At 44.2% G+C, this 25,632-nt stretch overlaps 1 long non-coding RNA gene across 1 annotated transcript; it reads right to left on the reverse strand.

Moving 5' to 3' along the window:
- Positions 1-289: 289 nt before the first annotated feature.
- Positions 290-3,762, reverse strand: LOC137336068 (uncharacterized). Its single transcript, XR_010966555.1, has 4 exons — positions 3,675-3,762; positions 2,949-3,038; positions 1,675-1,764; positions 290-361 (listed from the first exon to the last, which is right to left on the reverse strand). It is a non-coding gene; the product is annotated as an uncharacterized lncRNA (long non-coding RNA).
- Positions 3,763-25,632: the final 21,870 nt, after the last annotated feature.

Genomic DNA, 25,632 nt, shown 5'->3' on the forward strand with positions numbered 1-25,632 from the left:
AATAGAAAGGCAGAGTCAGACAGAGAGACAGAGCAAAAGACAGGGCGGGAGGGAGGGAACACAGAGGCTGATATTGCTGCATGTGGAGAGCCAGAAAGATAATTTGCACTTTCCTCCCCAACTTTTTGAATAATCGAATATTTCTGGACAGGGATCTGTCAATAAACAGACTAATGGACACTCGGTCGATTACTGAGAACTAACTATCGAGGACGCTCTGCTGAATTGAACTCACAGTCTGTGGCGGGGTGATCCGCGGTCTTTCTGAGTGTGAGACGAAATCCTCTGTCCAGCACGGAATCACGATCCGGGCTGCTCGGGGTCACGTCCTCAACATCGTCACAACTTCCCGGAACTGGCGCTGGAAGGAAATGATTGTTGGGAGTCAGAGCAGGAGTTTTAAAAGGTAATTCAGAAAAAAAAAACAGAAACCCCTCGTTACTCAGTCATCAAACCACAGGGAACAGTTTGGGTCCATCTACAATATGGAATAATCCTCAGTCATTAAACACATCAAACCACAGGGAACAGTTTGAGACCATCGACAATATGGAATAATCCTCAGTCATTAAACACATCAAACCACAGGGAACAGTTTGAGACCATCGACAATATGGAATAATCCTCAGTCATTAAACACATCAAACCACAGGGAACAGTTTGGGTCCATCTACAATATGGAATAATCCTCAGTCATTAAACACATCAAACCACAGGGAACAGTTTGGGTCCATCTACAATATGGAATAATCCTCAGTCATTAAACACATCAAACCACAGGGAACAGTTTGGGTCCATCTACAATATGGAATAATCCTCAGTCATTAAACACATCAAACCACAGGGAACAGTTTGAGACCATCGACAATATGGAATAACCCTCAGTCATTAAACACATCAAACTACAGAGAGCAGTTTGGGTCCATCTACAATATGGAATAATCCTCAGTCATTAAACACATCAAACTACAGGGAACAGTTTGGGACCATCTACAATATGGAACAGTCCTCAGTCCTGGAAAAGAGAAGGCTAATGGGTGATCGATAGAATGGTTACAGCACAGGAGGTCATTCGGCCTCTCGAGCCCGTGCAGGGTAAAGCGTTTGGAGCTGCTGGGGATGGAATGCGGGACCTCACACACGGTGAGCTCCATCCCCACTGATCGAGGTCTTTAAGATTATGAAAGGCTTTGATAGGTGAGAAGTAAAGAAAATATTTCCACTTGTGGGAGAGACCAAAACTAGAGGTCATAAATATAAAATAGTGGCTAGTAAATCCAATAGGTAATTCAGGAGAAATCTCTTCATCAACATGTAACCGTAGGCGTTAATTATTGCCGCAGATATTGGCGAACACATTGAAATTGCTTTCTCCGCTATTTTAAAACTGAGTTTGATTTATTTCTTTAAACTGGACTTATTTCGTTGTCACGATATCAGGTAATTGAGTGTGGTATGAAAGGGTTAAGTGTTCGTCGGTTTAATCACCAACAGCAATTTCCGGGCTTTTTAGGGCAACAGGCATGAGTCACCAATGGGATCTTTCAACGCAAATTGTAAAACAATTGTACGAATGGCGATTAATCATTGGCATTGGGCTGGTGCAATTGTAAAGAAATGTGATTACAAATAAAAGAATGAGTCGGCAACCTCCGAGCCCAGGGTTTAACTTACCAGGACCCTCTGTGCTGGGGGTCTGGCCATTCAATGGGCCAGAATCAATGTCATCGTAATTCTGCTTAATGAGGCGTTCTCTGGTCTTATCTATAAAAGGAAATGTTCATTTTAGCGGAGAACAGCGGTGGAGGCGCAAGGCGGTCTTTTCCAGACCATTTAAACAGAGTTTTCCTAAATTAATGACGCACACGTCCTGTCAAGTATTCAAGGGAACCCATCGGGTGGAGCTCCTGGATTCCTGATTGACATCACGGCCATTATTACAATCTGATGGCAAAACAATCACCATCACCGGTTTAGAGATCTGGGTGCGTGAGAAAATGTTTTAATTATTCCGGGTTCTTTGTCACCCTGAGTGGAACATTGTGTCGATGTTTCAAGCAGTGGCTGGTGCTTAATTATCATATTCACAAAATATTACACAGATCTGATTAATTACACACCGACTGTCACATTTACAAGAAAATACACAGATCTAAGTATTTACAAACCGAATGTCACTAACAAAATATTACTCAGATCTTAGTATATAATGAGCAGGTTGATAATGTGTGTAAGAAAGCGTATGGGATATTTGGCTTTGTAAATAGAGGTATCGTATCAAAAGCAAGGAAGTCATGTTAAACCGTTAGGCCTCAGCTGGGGTATTGTGTACAATTCTGGGCACCACAGTTTAGAAAGGATGTAAAGGCCTTGGTGAGGGTACAGAGGAGGTTTATCAGGATGATATCAGGCATGAGGGACTTCAGATTTGTGAAGAGATTGGAGAAGCTGGGATTGTTCTCCTTGGAGCAGAGAAGGTTAAGGGGAGAAATAAAAGATATTCAAAATTATGAGGGGGTTCGATAGAGCCAGTCGGGAGAAACTGTTTCATTTGGCAAGTGGGTCGGTAAACAGAGGTCACAGATTTGGCAAAAGAACTAGAGGGGAAATGAGGAGAAATTGTTTCACTCAGATTTGGAACGCACTACTTGAAAGGGCGGTGGAATCAGATTCCATAGGAACTTTTCAAGGCAATTCGGTATGTACTTGAAGGGGACTAATTCACAGGGTCATGGGAAAAAGCTGGGGTGTGGGACTAAATTGGACAGCTCTTTCAAAGAGCAGGTACAGGCACGACGGGCCGAATGGTCTCCTTCTGTGTTGTAAAATTCTATGATCTGAGTAATTACACACCGAAAGGCACATTTACAAAATATTACACAGATCTGAGTAATTAGATGCGGAATGTAACAGTCACAAACTATTACACAGTTCTGGGTATTACATACCTTCAGGATTCTGCGAGTTCTGGTCGGTTTGAGATAAACTTGTACTGGTATAATATTCCAGATCAATCTCTCCGCTATTAGATCGATAAACTGTCAAAACAAATGAGAACGGTGAAGAACATTTAATGTAAATTGAAGATGTTAAATTCTTTCAAATACACAAATGCTGTCATACAGAAATCTTGTCAACTGTTCAGATCGCCAGTAAATACCATCATTAATTAGTATGACACCAGAATACAAAGACAAGCATACATTTACAGTCTTCACACCTCAGAGTCTTTGCAATAAGTATGATCATATTCATTGTATGGACTATTAAACCGCAGTGCTCTCAGTGACCCCAGCTGTGGGAGCAACACGGAGCATCACTGCCCTCTGCGGCAAGGAGAGTGTGATAAACTGCACAGTGACTGCTCAGAGTACATCGACACAATCTTCTGAATGAGAGTAGGGAAAAACACTCAGAAAAAGCTTCAGAATTAGAAACTAGGAGGACGGGGAAAAGACAGGAAAGTGAGAAATATAGAAATCCCATCAAACATGAAGCTGACAACAGTTAATAATCTGAAAAATCAGACAGCACCATATTCACCGTGAAAGGAGGTGTCCAGTGAACAGGGCCGAATATCACGGGACTGGTCCCAAATACATTCAATGCAGCGGAGCTTTATTGGGGGGAAGCGACACCTGGACAGACAGAACATGTCATGGGCTGGGACTCACGCGATCCTCTTCCAGCTGTAATGTCATCGATTTCTTGATAAATTGGTTCGCCCGGTCTGGAAATCGTATAACTGAAGCTGCGCTTTTTCACTGTTCAGGAGCAAAACAGACATATTTAATTTATTAGATTCCGGACTCCTCCCGACTGCTGTCTCCTCAGAACAGAACTAAATCCACCGAATAAACGACCCCTGTTTTGTTACATTCAAAACCCCCAAAAGAGAATGAATTTTCAAGTGTGAGAAGGTGATTGATTCGCAACTGGGATCCGGCATTATAGCGAGCAATTTACAGCCACTTAACACACACAGAAAACTGCTGATCACCGAGGATCAAAGATTAAAGGTACCTCTTCTAGACGACTGTCTCTGTTGTTGTACAGTCAGTGCAATCAGCACAAAAACCAACAGGGTTCCCAGGATGATGGAAACGGCAACGGGCGTGGATATTATTACCCCCGGGATCAGCACATCTGTAACTAAAACAGACACGAGGAAAATAAACAAACCAAAGCAGCGATTTCTCCATTGACACGATTCAAATCTAACTAAGGTCAAGAGTTAATGCTGGATTTTTAGTCAAGGAGCAGAAAACTATCGCAGTAAAGAGGAACTTTGAGATAGGGTCAGAGCAGGAAGTTCTTATAACAAGGACAAGGATTGAAGAGGAGACAAACTGGCTGTGGGTCAGTTGATTTGTTGGATGTCATGATTGAAGGGACAGTAACTATGGTCAAAATTTAATGAATTTAAATTGGGATAAAGCATGAATGAAAGATACTAATATATATTTGTATTTATTGTTTGCCCTATCAATTCGAAAAGTTTGAAAACAGTTGACACAATGAATCTCGACTTGAACTGCCGTGACTGTGGGCAGAGAGACAAACGATAGACGGAGTGACAGAGGAGGGGCAATGAGGAGTTTGATTAAGACAAACAGAGCGACTTATTGTGGGAACAGCGACAAGTCTGCTCCAATGAAACAACACTTCCAGAAAGGGGGAAATTCGCACATTTTAGTTGAGGCTGTTTTTAGGAAGAGAACAAACTGGAGAACTGGTTTGTTACAGGAAACAGGGGGAAGGGGTTATGGTTCAATCATAGAATGTTTGAAACAACAAACAGTCTCATCTTATCAGTAAACAGAGTGACTACTGATCCGCATCAATCAATATTCACAAATTAAAGAACAACATAAACTTCTATTGAAAAGTACATGTCGTTTTTTTGCAGTTTTAGGGGGAGATGGCAAACCCGAATATTCAATATCAGTTAAAAGGAAATCATCATTTTACATTCTCGCTTTTAAAATACATAACAAGAGATTTCCTATGAAGCACGGAAATGAATAAATGAAGGCGTCCATTGACTGAATAAATATGTTCCTGCTCCTACCAGAACACATCACACTGGCGACTTTGTGAGCACAGACCCGCTGAGCCCATGTTGATGACCGACAGTCCCACAGGAAGAGTTCGCTTCCCTTGCACTGGACTCTGTTCAGCCATACAGGGCCTTCGCCTTTCCCATACACGGGCTCCCCGGAATCGGCAAGGGCGGAGCCGCAATCGAGCTGCCGGCACACCACACGGGCCTCTCGCCTATCCCAGGAATCGTCACACACCGTCCCCCATGTGTTATTGAACATGATCTCAACTCTTCCCGAACAGTTAGTCTTTCCTCCAACTAATCGTAATTGTTGTCCTGAATAAAATAACAAATCAACAGGAAGTTCAGTTTTTTTATGACTCATTAGCGGAATCCCACGTAAAGACCATATTATTTAAAAGGAAACTACCTGTTAAATGATCACTTGTGTGGTCAGGTGTCCCAGGACAGGAATGGAAACTGTCGCTCCTCGTTGACGATTGATTTCCTGCAGTACAAGACACATGCGCCAATGATGCACTGTAATAAAGATATCCATGAATGGTACTTGCACTGATTAAACACAGACTGTTACCTGAGCAAACCACACCGGCATCCTCTCTGTGCTTACAGTCATGCTGACCCCATGGTGTGGAGAGACATTGCCACAAGAAGGACTCGTCGGACCGGCATTCAACGTTATCCAGCCAAATGGGCCCAGTGCCTTCTCCAAAATGGGCTTCGAATGGAATCTCGGTAACTGATCCACAATCCAGCTGTTTACAGACCACCTCGCCGTCTTTCTTATCCCAGTCATCGTAACAAACTGTCCCCCAGGATCCTCGATAGAACACCTCCACTCGGCCCTCACAGGGATGGTGTCCTTTCACTAATCTGATCTCCTTATGCTCTGTGAATAGAAGAGAGTGTCAGTAATTGACAATGATGAAGGAATGTTGATACAGCCCTCTGTCATCGACATCTGATGGAGTGAGGAAGGGATATTGATACTGGAATCTGTCATCGACATCTGATGGAGTGAGGAAGGGATATTGATACAGGAATCTGTCACCGACATCTGATGGGGTGAGGTAGGGATATTGATACTGGAATCTGTCACCGACATCTGATGGAGTGAGGAAGGGATATTGATACTGGAATCTGTCACCATTATCTGATGGAGTAAGGAAGGGATATTGATACTGGAATCTGTCAATATCATCTGATGGAATTCGCTTCACTGTCAATCTTTATAAATTCATTCCTGGACGGTAGGGGGAGAGTTTCAGTGAACAATACCGCCTCCTTACCTGTAATGACTCCCGACCATTTACTGTCTCGATCAATTCAGTCATCACTGACTCGGGCTCTGAGCCCAGCCAGCAGTGAGCCCCGCTCACAAACATGCTAGAGCTTCGCTTCCCGCCCAGTATGTTCAACACCTAAAGGAGCGTCCACACTCTGGTTATATTATACGGCAGCGCAGTGAAAATGATTTCTTACCAAGTAAATCGGCTATAAACGTTTTTAAAAAGCGATTTCAGACTTGAATCGTCTGACGCCGCTCCCAGAGCAAAAGGTGGAGTGAAGAGAAAGTAGTTACGACACCGACAAACGGTTCTGGTGGCGGGACTGCCACAGCCTGAACTGTATTATTGGTTAAAGTTCCAGGATTACAGCAGAGCGGATTGATACCATTCTACGACAACATCCGCTCATGTAAATAGCACCGAATTTTAAACAGGGAAACAGTCAATCGCTAATCCAACACTAATCCACAATCTTTTCAAGTGAATAGGACCAAGTGTTTAGTCCCTTCCATAATTGTACATCCTTTCCCCCTTTTATATGAACACACTCCTGTTGTCTTTAGTTCCTTATCTGAATATATAATCCTCACTCCTTTAATATGAATACCCTCTTGCTGTGTCGACTCACTTACCTGAGCATACGATCCTGACATCTTCTTTATGAATACAGTCATGCTCTCCCCAAGGTGATGAATCACACTCCCAAAGTACCGACTCGTTACCCGTGCATCTCAGTTCATCCAACCAAATTGGCCCAGAGGCCTGTCCACAGGAAACCGGAGCTGTCGCCGTTAGTGAATATCCACAACCCAGTTGCCTACAAACAACATCGGCGTCCAGTCGATCCCAGGAGTCATCGCACACTGTCCCCCAGGCACCATTGTAGTACATTTCCACTCTCCCAGCACAAGGACTTCCGCCGTCCACCAGTCTTATCTGTTTATGTTCTGTTGCAAATCAAGTAGGTTGTATTAGATGTAGTGGATTAAAAGGGCTTGATTAGTTCTTGCAACATTTCTACAAGTTGTCTTCCCTTTTATTCCACCAATCCCCTTGTCTCCTCTCCAGTATCAGCTGACTCCTGCCGGACCACAGTACAAAGGAACGGCAATAGAAATGACCAACTGGCCTCTCCTTCCGTTCCGTACACTAACCACAGACAATCCGCAGTGTCAGGAACTCCCAACACTACATTTCCGAGGTTAGAAAAGGTCTGCGGTTTGTTCCGGTTCCTTCCACAGATACTTACAGCACACAAGGAGCCAATTTGTCAGCTCCTAGCCAGATAAGTCAAAAACTAATCCCACTTCCTTTCTCTCTCCCAAAACCCTGAATGTTCATCTGGTTCAAATGCTGACTCACATTCTCCGTAAAAATGCAATGGTCTGTGCAGCAACTAATGCCTGTGGCAAAGCAATGTGTCCTCTAACAGTTTCGTGAAGAAATACATTTCTCCTATCGTGTTTGTGTTCGCCTGAAACATTTCACTATTCTCACTGTTAACCACATCCCTTACTGTTTTATCGTCAGCCAATCTCAGTATTGTGTTCCCCATTTCCAATCCAAATCATCTATATATCAGGAATAAAAGTGGAGCATTAATGAACCCGGGGCGCAGGACTTCCAAACCTTCTCCAATCCAAATCATCTATATATCGGGGAGAAAAGTGGAGCATTAATGAACCCGGGGTGTAGGACTTCCAAACCTTCTCCAATCCAAATCATCTATATATCGGGGAGAAAAGTGGAGCATTAATGAACCCCGGGGTGTGGGACTTCCAAACCTTCTCCAATCCAAGCAATGCCCACGCACTCCAGCACTTTGCTTCCTGTCCGAAAAACAGCTATCACCCAATGCTGCTTCATCTCCATTTATATCTTACATAGAAATATTGAAAATTTATGGTACAGAATGAGGCCATTCGACCCATCGTGTCTGTGCCGGTCGAAATAGAGCTCCCCAGCCGAATCCCACTTTCCAACATTTGGTCCGCAGCCTTGCAGGTTACGGCACTTCCAGTCCATATCCAGGTAGCTTTAAAATGCGATGAGGGTTTCTGCCTCTACCACCTTTTCATGCAGTGAGTTCCAGACACCCACACACCCACTGGTGGGTTTTTTTCCGCATCTCCCCTCTAATCCTTCCACCAATTACTTTAAATCTGTGCTCCCTGGTTACTGACCTCTCTGTTAAGGGAAATAAGTCCTTCCTATCCACTCTATCTCGACCCCTCATAAATTTATACACCTCAATTAAATCACCCCTCAGCCTCCTCTGTTACAAAGAAAATAACCTCAGCCTAGCCAATCTTTCCTCATAGCTATTATTCTCCAGTCCGGGCAACATCCTCATAAATCTCCCCTGTACCCTCTCTACTGCAATCACATCTTTCCTGTAATGTGGTGACCAGAACTGTACGCAGAACCCAAGCTATGGCCTAACTAATGTTTTATACAGTCCGAACAGAACCTACCTGTTCTTATATTGTATACCTCGGCCAATAAAGGAAACGATCCCGTATGCCTTTTTAACTACCGTGTCTCCCTTTCCTGCTGGCTTCAGGAATCTGTGGACATGTACTCCAAGGTCGCTCACTTCCACTTCACCTCTCTGTATCCTCTCATTTATTGTGTATTCCCTTGCCTTGCTTGACCTCCACAAATGAATTACCTCACACTTCTCCGGATTGAATTCCATTTGCCACTTTTCTGCCCACCTGACCAGTCCATTGATATCGTCCTGCAGTCTACAGCTTTCCTCCTCACTATCAGCTGCATGCCAATTTTTGAATCATCAGTAAACTTCTGAATCAGGACCCCTCCATTTAAGTCTGAATCATTAATATGTACAACGAAAAGCAAGCGACTTGGAACTGAGCCCTGCGGAACCCCACTGGAAACAGCCTTGCAATCAGAAAAACACCCGTCGCCCATTACCGTTTGCTTCCTGCCGCTGAGCCAATTCTGGATCCAATTTACTACTTTCCTTTGGATCCCATGGCTTTTACTTTTCTGACCAGCCTGCTAGATGGGACCTTGTTAAAAGCCTTGCTAAAATCCATGTGGACTCCAGGAAATGCATTACCCTCACCGAACATCCTTGTTACTTCTTCAAAAAATTTAATCAAGTTAGTCAGACATGACTTTCCCTTAACAAAGCCGTGTTGACTGTCCCTGATTAACCCGTGCCTTTCTAAATGATGGTTTATACTGACCCTCAGAATTGATTCCAATAATTTTCTTACCACTGAGGTTAAACTGACCGGCCTGTAATCACTAGGTTTACTCTTTTCTTTTTTTAAACAACGGTACAACGTTAGCCGTCCTCCAATCCTCCGGCTCCACGCCTGTCGCCAGGAAGGATTGGAAAATGTTGGTCAGACCCTATGCTGTTTCCTCCCTTGCTTTTCTTAACAGACTGGGATACATTTCATCTGGGCCTGGTGATTTATTTACTTTCAAAGATGCTAAAGCCCTTAATACTTCCTCTCGCACTATGTTTATCGCAGCTAATATTTCACATTCCTCCTCCTTAACTACAATCTCTGCTTCATCCCCCTCTGTTATGAAATCAGACGCAATGTATTCATTAAGAATACTTAATGATACGATAGATCATTTACAACCAGCCTTCAGTGAGATGCCAATTGAACGCCTTCTTGAAAACCCAGGTAACAGAAAACATTTTTTTTCTACGAGCCGAAAACATGAGGTGTGACCAAGATCTGGGTCAAATGCTTGGGTTTTGAGACGGTGTTCAAAAAGAGAGAGAAGCGGAGAGTCATAGGAGATTAGCAGAGATACCAGAGAGTAGCGACTCAGCAGAATGCTCTGCAAACAGTGGGGCAAAGATGGTAGAAAGTGTTGCTGTGCGTTGAGGGCTTGTTATGGAATAGCGTGGACTGGGATTATGTGTTGGAGAACCTGGTGTTGATCAGTGTGGACTGGGATTATGTGGGGGGATCTGTTTTCGATCAGTGTGGACTGGGATTATGTGCGTGGGGATCTGTGTAGATCAGTGTGGACTGGGATTATGTGCGTGGGGATCTGTGTAGATCAGTGTGGACTGGGATTATGTGTGTTGGGGATCTGTTGTAGATCAGTGCGGAATGGGATTATGTGTGTCGGGATCTGTTGTAAATCAAAATGGACTGGGATTATGTGTGTCGGGATCTATTGTAGATCAGTGTGGACTGGGATTATGTGTGGTAGGGATCTGTTGTCGATCATTGCAGACTGGGATTATATGCCGCGAGAACGGGCAGCTCTGCGTGGACAGGGATAATGGGTGGTGAGGAATTGTATATCAGCGGGGACAGGGATAATGGATGGTGAGGAATTGTATATCAGCGGGGACAGTGATAATGGGTGGTGAGGAATTGTATATCAGCGGGGACAGGGATGATGGGTGTAATGAATTGTATATCAGCGGAGACAGAGATAATGGGTGGTGAGGAATTGTATAAAAGCAGGGACAGGGATAATGGGTGGTTAGGAATTGTATAAAAGCAGGGACAGGGATAATGGATGGTGAGGAATTGTATATCAGCGGGGACAGGGATAATGAGTGGTGAGGAATTGTATGTCAGCGGGGACAGGGATATTGGGTGGTGAGGAATTGTATAAAAGCAGGGACAGGGATAATGGGTGGTGAGGAATTGTATATAAGCGGGGACAGTGATAATGTGTGGTGAGGAATTGTATATCAGCGGGGACAGGGATAATGGATGGTGAGGAATTGAATGTCAGCGGGGACGGGGATATTGGGTGGTGAGGAATTGTATAAAAGCAGGGACAGGAATAATGGATGGTGAGGAATTGTATATCAGCGGGGACAGGGATAGTGGGCGTTAGGAATTGTATATCAGCGGGGACAGAGGTAATGAGTGGTGAGGAATTGTGTATAGAATCATAGAAAGGACAGCACAGAAGGTGGCCATTCGGCCCAACTAATCCGCGTCGGCTCGATGCAAGAGCAATCAAGCGAGTTCACGCCACCAACCCCCCCCCCCCCACGACCGCCCCCACCCCCGCACTTACCCCGCAGCACTTCAATTTTTTTACCTTTCAAGTACTTATCTAGTTCCCTTTTGAAGGCCATGATTGAATTTACCTCCACCAGCCCCTCGGGCAGTGCATTCCAGATGCTAATCACTCGCTGTGTGAACAAGTTTCTCCTCATGTCATGGTTGTTTTGTCAATCACCTTAAATCTATGCCCTGTGGTTCATGACCTTTCCGCCAATGGGAACAGTTTGTCTCTGTCCACTCTGTCTGGACCCTTCATGATTTTGAATACCTCTATCAAATCTCGTCGCAACCATCTCTGTTCCAAGGACAAAAACACCAGCTTCTCCAGTCCATCCACGTTATTATAGTCCCTCACCCTGGAATCATTCCAGTAAATCTCTTCTGCACCCTCTCTCAGGCCTTCACATCTTTCTTACAGTGCGGTGCCCAGAACTGGCCACAATACTCCAGTTGTGGCCGAACCAGTGTTTTAGAAAGGTTCATCGTGACTTTCATACTTTTATACTCTATGCCTCTATTTATAAAGCCCAGGATCTCGTATGCTTTTTTTAACCGCTTTCTCAGCCTGCCGTGCCACCTTTAACGATTCCTGCACATACACCCCCAGATCTCTCCGTTCTTGTACCACTTTTAGATTTGTGCCCTCTAGTTTATATTGGCTCTCCTCGTTGTTCCTACCGAAATGTATCATTTCGTATTTTTCTGCCTTAAATTTCATTTGCCCATGCCACCAGCCTGTCGATATCCTCTTGCGGTCTATCACTATCCTCCTCACTCTTTACTACCCTTTCCAGTTTTGACCCAGCACCGACCCACGGGGAACACCACTGGACACCTCCCTCCAGTCCGAAAAACAACCGTTCATCACAACTCTCTGAATCCTGTCACTTGGCCAAGTCTGTATCCATGTTGCTATTGCCCCCTTTATTCAATGGGCTGCGATCTTGATAAGCCTACCATGCGGCACTTTATCAAACCCCTTTTGAAAGTCCATATATGCAACACATCAACTGTATTGCCCTCTTCCACCATCTCTGTAGCCGACTCCAAAAATTCAAGCAAGTTAGCTAAACACGATTTGCCTTTAACAAATCCGTGATGGCTTTCCTTAATCAATCCACGCTCGTCCAAGTGACTGTTAAGTCTGTCCTGGATTATCATTTCTAAAAGTTCCCCCACCACCGAGGTTAAACTGACTGGCCTATAGTTGCTGGGTTTATCTTTACACCCGTTTTCGAACAATGGTGTAACATTTGTAATTCTACAGTCCTCTGGCACCATCCCCGTATCTACGGATGTTTGGAAGATTATGGCCAGTACCTCCGCAATTTCCACCCTTACTTCACCTAGGATACATCCCATCCAGACCGGGTGACTTATCCACTTTAAGTACAGCTAGCCTTTCTCGTAGCTCTTCTTTATCAAATTTTAGCTCATCCAGTATCTCAACTATATCTTCCTTTACTGAGACTCTGACAGCATCTTCTTTAATGATAAACACAGATGCAAAGTACTCATTTGGTACCTCGGCCGTCCCCTCTGCCTCCATGAGTAGATCTCCTTTCTGGTCCCGAATCGGCCGGACCCCTCCTCTTACTACCCGGTTACTGTTTGCATGCATGTAGAAGACTATCAGTGGGGACAGGGATAATAGGTGGTAAGGAATTGTATATCAGCGGGGACATGAATAAGGGGAATTGAGGAATTGTTGTGGGACAGGAAAGATGGGGAGTGAGGAATTGTTGTGTGACAGGGATGATGGGGATTGAGGAATTGTTGTGGGACAGGAATGATGGGGAGTGAGGAATTGTTGTGGGACAGGGATGATGGGGAGTGAGGAATTGTTGTGGGACAGGGATGATGGGGAGTGAGGAATTGTTGTAGGACAGGGATGATGGGCGGTGAGGAATTGTTGTGGGACAGGGATGATGGGTAGTGAGGAATTGTTGTCGGACATGGATGATTGGAAGTGAGGAATTGTTGTGGGACAGGGATGATGGGGAGTGAGGAATTGTTGTTGGACATGGATGATGGGGAGTGAGGAATTGTTGTGGGACAGGGATGATGGGGAGTGAGGAATTGTTGTGGGACAGGGATGATGAACGGTGAGGAATTATTGTGGGACATGGAATGTGCAGCCGAGATTTGGACAATGTCGAGTTTCTGGAGGGTGGAGTATGGGAGGGCAGTAAGGTGGCCAATTCATGAGGTGACAAAGTCATTTGCAAATGTTTCAGAGATGGAATGACTGAGAAAGGTCCCAAGGGGGTAAATGTTAATGAGATAGAGGGAAAAAATTACAATGGGGAGTTCAACTCCTCACCACATCTTAACTATGGTGACCAGGAATATAAAGGTCCCCAAATTGCCAAAAACAAGGCATCTCTTTGTTATAGCAATTTGGTCATGTCCAGCTATAATTAACAACTTTTTAAATTCTTCATAAATCTTTCCAATGCCTTATGTATGCACATAAGTCATCCGCTATCCTGACCCGATTATTTCAGAAAGTCTTCTGATTCCCATTTCTAATTTTCTTATTTAACTTTCTCCCGTAAGTGTCACTTTAAATCCCCGCCCCTCCATGGCTTCAGCCCCACCCCATCTCTCAACCATCTCCAGCCCCACATCACCCCACACCGAGAGTTACCAGTCCCATCTCCCCATGGTGTCACCCAACTCCATCTCTCAACCTGTCCCACCGCCCCTCCCACACTGTCAGTTTACAATCCCCTTCCCCCATGATGTCCCCACACCCCATCTCTCAACTTCCCCCAGCCCCCCATCCCCTGTACTCCTTGTCCCTCTGATTCCGGCCTCCTGTCCCTCCGCCTCCCTCTGCCGCACCTCTCGGCGCTCCTGTCCTCCTCTGTGCAGCTCTCTCCTAAATCCGGCAAACTCTTGTCCACTTTAATACATTTCGTGCATCTCTCACTTCCTGGAAACCTGTTGCTTTCCCTTCCTCCTCTCGTGATATTTCTTATTGCTTATTGCAGCCAAGTCTTATTCTGTCCCAACTGTGTTACTAATCATGTTTTACCTCTAGTCCAAAGTCTACACGTTCCGACGACCCTGGAAATATTAGTTTAGCATCTCCAAATGGTCCTGTTAACCTATCCGCAAGGGCATTAGGCCATTTGGTTCAGATACAGGCTGTATCTTCAGTACCTCTTTTGCTTGTTCCAGAGTTACTTCCAATGGCCCAAGAATGTGAACACCCTAGCCCAGCCCTTTAACCACCCGCTAATCTGTCCAGACATCCTCGACCTTACTTGGCCATCGTATGGCACAAAGTCGTTCAAATATTACAATCTCAGATTATTGTCTAACTGTTTAAGCTCTCTCTGGGACTTCTCAAAACCACGACTTGCAGCTGCACTGTCCCTGTTCCACATCTGGAATTCCCAGTCCAGACCAGAGAAGGTTAAGAGGGAGATTTAACTGAGGTGTTCAAAATTATGATGGATTTTCATAGAGTAAATAACGAGAAACTGTTTCCACTGGCAGGAAGGTCGATAACTACAGGATTCATATTGAAGATAATTGGCAAAAGAACCAGAGGAGATGAGGAGGTTTTTTTACGCAGCGAATTGCTATGATCCTGAATTCACTGCCTGAAAGTGTGGTGACAGCAGATTCAATAGTAACTTTCATAAGGGAATAGATAAATACTTGAAAAGGATAACAGTGCAGGGCTATGGGGAAGTAACCGGATAGTGGTACTCATTGGATAGCTCTTCCAATGAGCTGCCACAGGCAAGATGGGAAGAATGGCCTCCTTCTGTGCTGTATGTTTCTATACATCCTGGCTGTAATTGTCAGATTGTGGAATCACCCATCAACCGCATCCCGAATGCACTCAGCCTCTGATACTGTGGGACGTGACCAGGTTCTGCTCCAGCAGTAGGCGCCCCTGCTCCAGATATTCGTCACTTAGTGCAAGTGGTGCTGGAGAGAAGGGGAGGAATAGAGGAAGATGAGGAGGACAATCACCACCAACCCCCACTGGAACCTGTTCTGGCATTCAATTGGATCATGGCTGTATTGTATCTTAACCCAATATACCGGCTTTGGGCCATATCACTTGATCCACTTACCCAACAAAAGTCTATCTATCTCAGTCTTGAATGTGTCAAGTGACCCAGAATCCACAGCCGTCTGCGGGAACAGACTTCCAGGTTTGTCTTATCCTCTGGGTGAAAATAGATTTCCTCATTTCTCTCCTAAACGGCCTAGCTCTAATTTTAAGATTATGCCCACTCGTTCTGGATTCCCCAACAGAGGAAATAGTATCATTATCTACTCTTGGAATCCTTTATCATTTTAAATGCCTCGATCATCGGAACATAAATAGACCATTTATCCCCTCGAGCCTGTTCCACCATTCAGTAAGATCCTGGCAGATCTGTGACCAAACTCCAGAGACCCGCCTTAGCCCCATACCCCTTAATACCTTTGGTTAACAAAAATCTATCAATATCAGATTTAAAATTAACAATTGAGCAAACATTAACTGCCGTTTGCAGAAGAGAGTTCCAAACTTCTACCACCCTTTGCGTATAGAAGTGTTTCCTAACTTTACTCCTGAAAGTCCTGGCTCTAATTGTTAGGCTATGTCCCCGAGTCCTGGACTCCCCAACCACCAGAAATAGTTTCTCTCAATCCACCCTATCAGTTCACCTTAATATTTTGAAAACTTTGATCAAATCATGCCTCATTTTTCAAAATTCCAGGGAATACAACTCTAGTTTGTGTAACCTCTCCTCGTAATTTAGCCCTCGGTTGGGGTCCAGGTATCATTCCAGTAAATCTACACTGCACTCTCTCCAAGACCAATATATCCTACCTAAGGTGCGGTGCCCTGAACTGATCACAATACTCCAGGTGTGGTCTAATTAGGGATTTCTATCGCTGTAGCATAACTTCTACCCTCTTGTATCCTAGTCCTCTACTTATATAAGTCCAGCATTCCATTACCCTTTTTGATTATTTTCTGTACCTATCCATGATATTTTAATGATCTATGTACATGAACCCCTAAAGTCTCTTTGGACCTCCACTATTTCGAGCTTCTCACCATTTAGAAAGTACTCTGATCTATCTTTTTTTAGGTCCAATGCGGATGACCTCACAGTTGTCTACATTGTAATCAATTTGCCATAGTTTTGCCCATCAACTTAACCTATTAATATCTCTCTGTAATTTTAAGCTTCCATCTACACTGCTTACAATGCTGCCTATCTTCGTGTCATCGGCAAACTTGGACCTGTGACTCTCCATCCCGTCATCTAAGTCATTAATAAATACAGTGAATAGTTGAGGCCCCAACACAGATCCCTTTGGGACACCACTAGTCACATCTTGCCAATTTGAGTACGTGTCCATTATCCCTACTCTCTGTCTTCTGCCGCTCAGTCAAATTCCTAACCAGGCCAATAATTTGCCCTCAATTCCATGAGTTTCAACTATGGCTAACAGTCTTTTATGAGGGATTTTAACGAATGCCTTCTTGAAGTCCATATAGACATCAATAGACATTCCCCTGTCTACTGCTTTAGTCACCTCTTCAAAAAATTCAATCAGTTTTATCAGGCATGACCAACCCTTTACAAATCAATGATGTTTCTCTCTGATCAACTGAAAGTTTTCAAGGAGTTCAGTCACTCTATCCTTAGTTTTATATTCTAGTAATTTCCCGACAACAGATGTTAGGCTAACTGGTCGATAATTCCCTGGTTTCCTTCTCTCACTTTTCTGAAAGAGCGGAGTGATATGTGCAATTTTCCAATGTAAAGGAACGGTTCTTAAATTGACAGAACTTTGGAAGATTGTAGTTCGGGCTTCTGCAATGTTCTCACCTACTTCCTTCAAAATCCTGGGATGGAAACCATCTGGCCTGGAGATTTGTCACTCTTCAGTGCCATTATTTTCTTCATTACTGTTAATTTGCTGACATTAATTATGGTGACGCCCGGCCCTGATTCAAAATTAGTTTCCTTGGGGTGTCTGGCATGCTATCCTCTTCCTCTGCTGTAAATACTGATGCAAAATAATTATTTAACATGTCCGCGGTTTCCTTATTTTCGTTTACAATCACCCTCAATTATCTATGCTGAAAAGAATACAAACATAGTATATGCAATCTGTCCTCATAATTTAAACATTTGCCCTGCACAAATCTGAAGGCTAATGTATCCTTCCTGAACTGTGATGCTAAAATCTGAACACATTGCTCCAGATGGGGTCTAAACAACGCTCTATGCAATTGAACCATCACTTCCTCCCCTATGTATTTCATCCTCCTTGAGATAAAGGTCAACATCCGATTAGCCTTTTGACTACCACTTGTACCTATGCACTAGCTTTTAGTGATTTGTGTGCCTGGAAACCTAAACCTCTTTGCTTCTCCACAGTTTTTGGTCTCTTCCCATTGAGACAATGTTAAAATTTGCCCTTTGAGATTCAAAGCGGATGGTCTCACACTCCCCTTCATTAAACGCCATCTTCCATAGTTTTGCCCACTCCTTCATTCTGCCGATGTCCCTTTGTAATTTCCTCCTCCCATCATAGTAATACACGACCACCGACAAAGCTCACTCCATAAAACTCACCCGAACTCTCTGCACTACCTCCCTGCCGTGTCTGAGTGACTAAATTAAAACATGTGCCTGCAGTTTGACTGAACTCACTCTCGCACCAAACTCCCAGAGAAGTGAAGTTCTACTCAATCTACATTCTCCTCTCTTCTCCTGTCTCGTCTCTCGTGTTCGAGAAATCTACAAAAACAATCCAAGCACAAATACAGAATACATATGTCGAAATGTTCGCTTTTGATATTTATTTACCTGATTACCACTGAGATACCAGTCCATTGAAAATAATGGGTGGTTCTCGAAAGACCCCATCTGCTTCTGTTATTTCATCCAATGGATGGCGCTGTTACCTCACAAGCAATGTGTCTGGAAAGCTGGTGATCCTTGTTTGGCCGCGGGGTGGCGCTTTAACCTCGTTCAGACTGTCAGTGAGAAGGCAGCTGAAGAAAAAACTGTTCCACCCACTAACCGAGATCAACGCCAGGGGTGATTTCCTTGCACCGGATAAAACATCTCAAGCCAAGTGTTTTCTTTGTGCATTATTTCCATAACCCCAACCGTTCTCATTATCCTTAAAACGCTCAAACATTTTGCCAAACAAGTGGTACAACGCCCTTGGTGATGCCTGCTGCAGTCGAGAGTCTGCTCCACATTTAGCGGGAAAATCTCTCCTATTCTTGCGCAATGTTTGTGAATTTTCTCCCATGTCGGCTCACATTCTGTGCTAAATAACCAATTTGCATCGAAACGAATGAACACTGGATCTACATTCTCTATTTCTCAGATCACTAATAAAGGTGGTTTATGTCTCCTCAAATGTCACCATTCACTCACCTGAACAGAGCACGCCGACATCCTCGCTGTCAGTCAGACTCTGATTCAATGTGAATGAGCTGCAGTCCCGGAGCTGCGACTCGTTTCCCTTACACTGGACATCATTCACCCACACGGGCCCTTCACCCTCTCCGTACTTTGAAGAGTTATAAGCGGATATCGCATAGCCGCAGCCCAGCTGTCTGCAGACCACGTTGGCATCATTTAAATCCCAGAGATTATCCCGCACTCGCCCCCAGCTGCGGTTGTAGTAAATCGCCACTCGCCCGTCACAGCGGCTTCCTCCATTCGTCAGTCTCCGCGGCCAACCTTCATCTGAAGAAGAATAAATTAATAACAGCGGATAACCTGAAACTCCCAGTTAGACAGGCGGGTTGCGCGCACATCCTTTCTGCCGTCTCCTGATCTCGGGTGAAGAGATTCTGGAGAAATACCGAGCCGAAACCAGCCGCTGCTCCGGAGATTGGGAGATAAATCAGAGGGCGACCGGCCCAGGCCGGCGGTGGTTGAAGTGCTGCGATCGATGGCAGGAGCTCGGTCAGAAAATGACTCCTGGCCACTCGCACTTTGCCTCATCCATTATATGGAGGCCGGGTTCAGGCAGTGCTCACATGGTCATAACAGCTATTAACTGCCTCTCAGGTTCCCTTTTCCATAGGGAGCGGATCCTGAGTTAGTGACAGGATTTGATCCTTTGACATTGAGGCCAGTATAAAGGCTCTTTGTAAAGTGGATCACGGTGTCATGGTGCAGAGCTGCCACAATCAGGCCCTCACCATATGTGGAGAGTGGCGGGTGATCACTGGGACCTATATTTGAAGATAACGATACTTTTTTACAGGAAGTAGACACACAATCCAGACACAAGTAAACGGGCGATTGTTAGTTTCAGCACTGCCTGGATCACTACTCTGTAAAATTCATGGCCCTGTTTGATTTGGAGCACAACAGGTGCACCGTGTAAATCCGTCACTTGGTTACTGGTGTATTTCTGACCGAGATCCCCACTGACCCGAAAGGCACGAATTTCAACCGGGTCAGTTTCACAAGTTCCTCCCAGCCACAATTTTACAATTTCAACGGTCATTTCGACAAAGCTGAAAAACAATTTTACTCTCGCATCGCGGGACATAAATCTGTTCAAACAATAGGAACCAGCCAACTAATTATTGATTTTAGCAACGTATTCAAGTCAATTATCGGAAATGACGGGCTGTGATAAAGATAAAGCTCATGACACTAGAAGAGTGATCGTGAACCAAGGAGAGGACGAGAGGATCCATTCACTCAACATTACATTGTTCTCTATTTAACACATGCAGAAACGTGCAAACCAGATGTAAACTCATCTGGAAAAACATTTATCTGCTGCCGAATTAACGCCGAAGGTTTCCAGGAAAAAGCACATCTCATCTTTGCGATTAATTTTATGTTGACTGATACATTTAAGCCGGTAACATTTGTAACGGTTTAATTACGACCACAGGATTTCTGTGCTACAGCAACGTGAGATGTTGTATAGAATTTTTAAAAATTTGACGGCGCAGAAACAGGCCATTCGGCCCACCGGATCTATGCCGATGTTTTTGTTCCACACGAGCCCCCCACCCCCCTCTCCTTACTTCACGTCACCCTATGAATATATCCTTCTATTCCTTTCTCCCTCGTGTACTTGAATGCATCTGTGCTTTTTGCCTCAACCATTCCTTGTGGTAGCGAATTCCACATTCTATCCACTCTCTGGTTAACAAAGTTCTCCCGAATTCCATATTGGATTTATTAGTGACTATCTTATATTGATGGCCCCTAGTTTTATATTCCCCGACTAATGGAAACAACTTCTCCACCTCTGCCCTATCGAACCGCTTCATAATTTTGAAGACCTCTATCAGGTCACCTCTCAGTCTTTTCCAGGGTAAAGAGCCCCAGCCTGTTCAGTCTTTCCTGATAGTTGTACCCTTTCAGGACTACAAGTGTGTTCGAATCAAGGTCACATTTAAGTTTCACAAAACTTCTCTGATTTTGAATTCTATTCCACTAGAAATGAAATCCAGCTCTTTGTTTGCACTTTTTATGGTTTTGTTGACCTGCTTTGCTACTTTTAATGATTTGTGAATCTGTACCCACAGATCCCTTTGTACCTCTGCGCCATTTCGACTGCTATTTTTCCCAGCTTTACGTGGCCTGCTTATTCCACCTACCACCATGCACCACCTCACACTTGTCTATATTGAAATTAAATGGACATTTAAACATTCTGCAATTTTGTTGTATTCTTCCTCAGTATTAGCTATCCACCCCCCCCCCTCAATTTGGTGCCATCCGTAATGGATTCACACGGATAGATTAAACAGTAGGTCGAGCCATTTATTAATGAAACGTGCTGGAGTGAAACCCTTTAGTCTGATGTAGTTTAGTAATGAACCAATCTACTGACCAGCCGTCATTGCTGAATGAAAATATGAGATCGTCATCAGTAAAACTGGTGGATCAGTGAAAGGTGGAAATAGATTCACTGATGTGAGACTCTACTCGAGGGTAGAACAGTTGGTGTATTTCAGTTCAATAGACTGTGAGAACTCACCCGAGCAGATGACACTGGCGTCATTTCCATGTGAGCAGTTGAACTGCTCCCAGGATGAAACCGGACAATCCCACAATCGGGACTCGTTCCCTCTGCACTTGTAGTTCTCCTTCCACACTGGGCCGGTTCCCTTCCCAAAGTGAGCTCCTCCTGGGGTTGCGATCACTGCCCCGCACTGAAGGTGCTCACAGACCACACTGGCGTCTTCTAAACCAAAGTAAATATCACACACCGTCCCCCACTGGTCTCCGTGTAGCACTTCCACCCTGCCGGAGCATCGGCTCTCCCCATCAACCAATCGTGAGCCATGGTTCCCTGTTTTGGAAACAAATACAGATCGAAATAAATTATAAATCATACCCAGAATAAATACGGGGCGAACTCGAGAATAGGGGACAATAAGGTAAACCTCATACACAACTATCCCAGATCCGTATTTTATCCAAATTGTCTAAAAACAATTAAAATTACGACAGGACCCACGTTAAAAAGTTGTCCGATGAACACAAAGGTGACAGCTCGTCCTAGAAAAAAACCTAATCGAGTTCGGCCTTTATCTAAAGGGGGTTGGAATACAAACATGAGGAAATGATGCCACAATTGAACCGACCCTTGGTCAGACCCCATCTCGAGTTATTGCATTCAGTTTTGGGCACCGCACCTCAGGAAGGATCTATTGGCGTTGGAGGGGGTGCAACGCACATTCACCAGAATGATTCTTGGACTTAAACCATTATATTACCAAGACATGTTGCTTAAACTTGGCTTGTAGTCCCTTGAGTTTAGAAGGTTTACCGCTGATCTCGTTGAGGTGTTTAAATTGATAAAGGGATTCGATAGATTAGACACAGAAGTTCTGATGGAGCAATTCAGAACAAGGCCATTTAGGATTTTATTTTATTCATCCTATGGATATGGCCATCGCATTTGTTGCTCATCCCTACTTGCCATTGAGAGGTGTTTTGGGCTTTCTTCTTGAACCGCTGTAATCCGTGTGGTGAAGGCTGTCCTGTAATGCTGTTTGGTAAGGAGTTCCAGAATTTTGAACCAGCAATGATGAAGGAACGGCAATATATGCAGTTCATCCTGTAGATAGTACACTGCAGTCACTGTACGCCAATGAAGGGTGGAATAGATGTTTAAGGTGGTGGATCCAGCAGACTGTTTTGTCATGGATGGTGTCGAAATTGTTGAATATTGTTGCAGCTGCACCCATGCAGGCAAATAGAGAGTAATTTATCTCACTCTTGACTTGTGCCTTGTAGATGGTGGAGAGGCTTTGGGAAGTCAGGACGTGAGCCACTTGTCACAGAATACCTAGCCTCTGGCCTACTGTAGTAGCCACGGCATTTATGCGGCTGGTCCAGTTATTTTTCTGGTCAATGGCGAACCCCAGGATATTGATGGTATGTGAGTCAGCAATGGTCATGTCATTTAATGTCAAGAGGAGTTGGTTACACTTCCTCATGTTGGAGATGGCCATTACCTGTCACTTGTGTGGCGCGAATGTTACCTGCGCGATGTCCAGGTCTTGCTGCAAGCGGGGAGGGTCTGCTTCATTAACTGAGGAATTGCGAATGGAGATGAAAACTGTGCAATCATCAGCGAACAGCCCCACTGTTGACCTTATGATGGAGGGAAAATTATCGATGACGCACCTGAAGACAGTTGGTCCTAGACCATAAGACCATAAAACCACAAGACCATAAAGATAGGAGCAGGAGCAGGCCATTCGACCCCTCGAGCCTGCTCCGCCATTCAATGAGATCATGGCTGATCTGATTTTTACCTCAACTCCACTTTCCCGCCTTTTCCCCATATCCTTTGACTCCCTTGCTGATCAAAAATTTGTCTAACTCAGCCTTGAATGTATTCAATGACTCAGCCTCCACAGCTTTTTGGGGTAAAGAATTCCAAAGATTCACGACCCTCTTGGAGAAGAAATTCCTCCTAATTTCTGTCTTAAACGGGCGACCCCTTATTCTGAGACTATGCCCCCTAGTTTCAGATTCGCCCATCAGGGATAACATTCTCTCAGCATCTACCCTATCGAGTTCGCTCAGAATCTTGTATGTTTCAGTAAGATCTCCTCTCATTCTTCTAAACTCCAATGAGTATAGACCCAACCTGTTCAATCTTTCCTCATAAGACAACCCTTCCGTACCCGGAATCAACCGAGTGAACCTTCCCTGAACTGCCTCCAATGCAAGTATGTCCTTCCTTAAATAAGGGCACCATAACTGTACGCAGTACTCCAGGTGTGGTCTCACCAGCAACCTGTACAGTTGTAACATGACTTCCCTGCATTTATACTCCATCCCTCGGAAATTAAGGCCAATATTCCGTTTGCCTTCCGGATTACCTGCTGCACCTGTATGTTGACTTTTTGTGTTTCATGTACGAGGACACCCAGATCCATATGTACCGCAGCATTTTGTAATATTTCTCCATTCAAATAATATTTTGCTTTTTTATTTTTCCTCCCAAGGTGGATGACTTCACATCTTCCCACATTATATAACATATGCCAATTTTTGCCCATTCGCTTAACCTGTCAATATCCCTGTGGACAGCAAAATGCACACATTCTGTAATATAACTTCCAAATCCCCTCCCTCTGGCCTGATTGTACTGACCCGTGCTGGAGCACAGCCGCCCTCTGACACCCTACCGTTCCGTGACTCTGACCCTGGACAGGGAGGGTCGGAAGGCTATTGCCGTGTGGAACAGTCAGATCCTACACAAACATTCAATTATTCTCAAGTGGCTGGAAGCAGGAGCTCGAGCTCAGTCCCCCATTGCTGGTGTGTGGGACACTGAGGACAACTACAGCTCCCAGATAGCGACCCTATAAATCCCTTGGATAAATTCTCCATAATAATATTTATTAATTAGAGATATTCACAGCCATATTCAAAGAAACCAGTTTTACCATTAGAAATTCACTTCAATATTCTATCCGTGTACAATTAATGTGGCCTGACGTTCAGATCAAAGTATCTGATTAGGTCAGTGTGCACTTCATGAAGTCAATATTCGATTTTTCGATCAGTTCATGCGATCAGGTATCAGTGTCGTGTTAATCCATTTCATGAAATCCATGGCCGATTCTTGGTCAATGGTCAATTATTGAGGTCAATGGTCAGTTATTGTGGTCTGTTAATGAGATCAGTTATTGTGGTTAATGATCTGTTAATGAGATCAGTGATCATTTAATGAGATGGATGATCAGTTAAAGCGATCGTTGTTCAGTGCCACGGTAATACATTTGATGCTAATTATAAAGGTGTCTGCACCACTAAGGTGTTCAGTGTGTGACTCCGAGGACAGTCCACAGCTGCTGATATAATTGCGTGGTTAGCGAAGTGAACGTCAGGGTGATGACCTCATGCACGCTTCATTACAGAGGAGCATTAGCAATGTATATAGTGCTGCGATCAGTGCAGGTTTAAGTCAGCGGATGGTTAATGAGGACAATGCAGTGATCAGAAAGTCAGTGTTTGAGCAACGAGGACAATGGACTGCCCGGAACATCAGTGCCCGGCGAATAAAGTCATGAACTTTAAGGATGGTTAACGGAAAAGTCCCAGATGTAAAGAAGTCAACGCACGGTTGATCAAGTCACCTTGTGTTTAATAAGTGTTCTGCGTGAAGTCAACCTATAGTTAATGAAGTCAACCTATAGTTAATGAAGACAACCCATAGTTGATGATGTTGTGCAAGATTTAAAAAGTTACCATTATGGCCCATGAAGGGTGTGCACGGTTAGTGAGTCAGCGCAGGACCAGTGAGTTGATTGACAACGAAAGTTTGGTCAAATGTGGGAGAGAAAAATACATTCGGTGCAGGCGGTAAATAAATTAGTAACAAATCTATTTCTTCCAGAACAAAAGTTAAAGTTTAGAAACTTCTTATTTATAAATAATTGCGGATACCTTATACCACGTTACACCAGGCATAGAACAATAATAGTAAACTGTCAGGGCGAGTTTAGATGTGACCGTGTTAAAGAGAAACACAGGAATGTCATCACCATCAGTTTTCCAAATATTAAGGAGGAAGTTGTCTGTTTTTCAGTAAATCCGTACTCACCGGAACAGATCACACTGGCATCGTTCCTGTGGGTGCACACCTGCTGATTTACTGGAGAAAGAGGGCAGTCCCGCAGAGATGTCTCGTTCCCTTTACATTGAAAGGTATCACTCCTTACAATCCCAGTGCTCTCTCCAAAATAAGC

This window comes from Heptranchias perlo, chromosome 20, assembly GCF_035084215.1.
Source record: "Heptranchias perlo isolate sHepPer1 chromosome 20, sHepPer1.hap1, whole genome shotgun sequence".
Classification (NCBI taxonomy): Eukaryota; Metazoa; Chordata; class Chondrichthyes; order Hexanchiformes; family Hexanchidae; genus Heptranchias; species Heptranchias perlo.